Source organism: Octodon degus, unplaced genomic scaffold (assembly GCF_000260255.1).
Source record: "Octodon degus isolate 3935 unplaced genomic scaffold, OctDeg1.0 scaffold00169, whole genome shotgun sequence".
NCBI lineage: Eukaryota > Metazoa > Chordata > Mammalia > Rodentia > Octodontidae > Octodon > Octodon degus.
The window spans coordinates 1,553,434-1,556,530 of NW_004524745.1; the positions used below are offsets into that span (position 1 = coordinate 1,553,434).

Consider the following 3,097-nt stretch of genomic DNA (forward strand, 5'->3'; position numbering starts at 1 on the left):
CAGAAAATAGAAAATTCCCAAAACTCAGGGAAGACTGGGCTACATAGTGAGACTGTCTCAAAAAAAAAAAAAAAAAAAAAAAAGGTCTAGCTGAGTAGCTAATTTGCTCAGGCTAAGCTCAAACTTGCAATTCTTTTGCCTTAGCCTTCCAGAGGCCAGTGAACTTTTCAGTGGATATTTCTTTATCTCAAGTTTTATTGCTTCTACTTTCTGTGGGGGTCCTAAGGGTACAGCTGCTGCAGACCACACTCTAGAAACTTGGAAGGCATTAGTCTAGTGGAAAGAACATCAGATAGGACAGTCCATACAAACCACATTGATTTGTCATGCTTTGAGTTGCTGCTGAATTAGATACTGGAAGTTTCAGGGGCCAGCACCTAAGCAGAGTATTTAAGGTTGATTTAGTGCTCTCCTCCTCTCCTGTCTCATACTTACTAAAGTCTAAAATAAAGGTGTTTGGGGGTTGTCAAAGAGGTCTGTGATCTCCCAAACATCTGGGTTGGTAATGGTTTTTTTCTCACAGGTGGCTGTTTATGTTTTCTTTTTGTTTGTTTGCAGTGCTAGAGATTGAACAGAAGAGTTTATCCTGCATGGTAGGCATTTGCTCCAGCACTGAGCTACTCCCAGCTTTGTTTATGCATGCCTGCCTGCCTTCTTTTTCGGCAGTACTGGGGATTGAATCCAAGGCCTTTGCACTGATACACATCTCTAGTCCTTTTTAAAGCTTTTTAGATTTTGAGATAGGGCCTCACTAAGTTGCTAAGTTGCCCAGCCTGGGCTTGAATTTGTGATTCTCCTCGCCCACCCTCCCAGAATGATGGAATTATAGGCATGTACTGCTTGTGTGCCTAGCTTGTCTTTTTGTTGTTGTTTGTTTTGAGAGAAGAGTTAGAAGATGACCCTCTAATGCCCAGTGCCTCAGTTTTATCTTGCCATTTTTTTGTTTGTTTTGAGATTGAGTCTTAATAAATTGTCTAGACTAATCTCAAATTTATAATTCTCCTGTGTCAACATCCCAAATAGCCAGGATTATAGGGAAGTGCTGATTTTTTTTTTCCCTGATGGCAAAACTGATCCCCAGAGAAGTGATGTAGGCAACTTACATTTTTTAGGGACACCCACATATTAGTGAGACTCCAGTGTTAGAACTGGGATACAAGCTAGGGGTTCACAGAGGGTGGCCATAGAAGTTGTTAGAATTGTAAAATAAGGAAGATGTTTTTGCAGTTAAAATCTCTAGGAAAGGAAAAATCCTGCCTTTCCATTTTCAGGACACTTCCTTATCGATTATTTCACAAGCCCTCACTATTGAGGGTCTTGATTGTCATGCTGGTTTTTCTTTTATACCAGTTGAATTATCTTTTTGCTTGCTCTTCTTTACAGAGGGAATGAATTTGAAATCTTCCTCTGTTAGTAACAAAGAAATAGTTGTTAGGCCAGACTGCTATGTTTTCTGTAAAGAATAGGATTGCAAGCCCCAGTGGACCTTATCCTAGTGATCCAAGCAAACCTTGAGTGTATCACTAAAAAGAAAAAGAGAGGGAAGCTGGTGTTTGCCAATAATCCTAGAACTCTGGGAGGCTGAGGCAGAATGATCATATGTTTGAACCCAGCTAGGGTAATTTTTTTTTTTTTTCAGTATCAGGTATAGAACTAGGACCTTGCACTTGTTAGGCAGGAATTTATGCCTCTGAGCTATCTCCCTGATCCTAGGGTAATTTAGCTAGACTTTATTAAAAAAAAAAAAAAAAAAAAAGAGGCAGGGCATGTAGCTCCATGTAAAGGCCTTGGATTCAATCCCTAGTATTGGGATGAAAGGGGGCATTGAAGAAAGAAGGGAATATATGTATATAAGAGCAGTTTAAAAACATATTGGAAGGTGGGCATAGTGGTACATGCCTGTAAATCATGGCACTTTGGAAAGCTGAGGAAGGATGATTGTAAGTTCAAGTGTTCAAGTCTTGCCTGGGCATGTTAGTGAGACCTTATCTTAAAAGATAGAAGAGTCTAGGAATGTGGCTCAGTGGCAAGGTACCCATGCAAAATAAAACAAAAGTCAGATTCACTTAGGTTCATGTCCTACTCTCTGCTTAACAGGCTGTAAAATCATAAATTGTTTTCTCTAAACCTTAGCATCATGATCTGTAGACTGGGAATAATAATACCTGCTTTTGTGGCTGTCTTGAATTTAGAGAATGTATGTATATGTATTTCAAAATATGGAGTGCTTCATGAAATTGCATGTCATCCTTCCACAGAGGCCATGCTAATCTTCTTTATATCATTCCAATTTTGGTATATGTGGTGCTGAAGCAAATACTAGAGAATATTTTTTTTAAAAGATAAAAAAATAGTTGAGATCATACATAAAAAATCCTTTCTCTGCTATAATGTAAGTACTTTTTGTTATCTTCAGTAGTGAATAACATGGAACCTTGCAGTCTCCTTTGCTGGGCTCAGTTCTCACCTTTCTCAGATTCTCCTGAGCCAGCAGGTTGTTTCCTGGGTATTGTATGACACAGGAATTCACAATTCTCCTGACATGGGAATTTCACAGTTCTGCCTCAGCCTCTCGCATGCTGGCTTTACAGATATGAGTTACCATGCTCAACTCTCTTCTTGTTCCTTGCTTTCTGTTCTTCAGTCAAATGTGAAACAGCTAGTAATTAAGGGAATTTTGACTCTTTTTGTGGCTTTTCTGTTATTTATATGCCCATTTCTGGCCCTCAGGCAAGGTCAGGGAGGCATGTTCAAGGACACTGACTTGGGTGTTGTGTTCAAGTTAACTATCTTTCCCTTTAAAATATGGCATGTCCCTGGAATCCTAGCTCTCTGGGAGGCTGAAGTAGGAGGATTACAAATTTGAACCTAGTCTGGCAATTTAGCCCTTGAGCAAGATTCTGACTCAAAAACAGCTATTAAGAATAGCTAGAGATGTATCCTAGTGCAAAGACCCTGAATTCATTTCCCCATTGCTCAGCCAACACCCTCTCTAAAAGATTCATAACTGGTTCAGTGGAAATGGCAGTGGATGAAAGAATCCCAAAGCTACTCTTATGCTAATCTCAAACATATATATATATATATATATATTTAT

General features: G+C 39.2%; 1 protein-coding gene and 1 non-coding gene across 7 annotated transcripts in view; one reads left to right on the forward strand and one right to left on the reverse strand.

Annotated features, from left to right (window-relative positions):
- The window catches only part of Sil1 (SIL1 nucleotide exchange factor), a 269,715-nt gene that overhangs the window by 6,916 nt on the left and 259,702 nt on the right, over window positions 1-3,097 (forward strand). The window contains exon 2 of one of the 6 annotated variants that reach the window (XM_023703384.1): window positions 559-593. The exons of the other annotated variants lie outside the window; for them this stretch is intronic. The gene's annotated coding sequence lies outside the window, so the exon portion shown is untranslated. The remainder of the gene's footprint in view (window positions 1-558; window positions 594-3,097) is intronic. 6 annotated transcript variants of the gene reach the window in all.
- Window positions 2,214-2,320, reverse strand: LOC111813179. Its single transcript, XR_002818499.1, has one exon. It is a non-coding gene; the product is annotated as a U6 spliceosomal RNA (small nuclear RNA).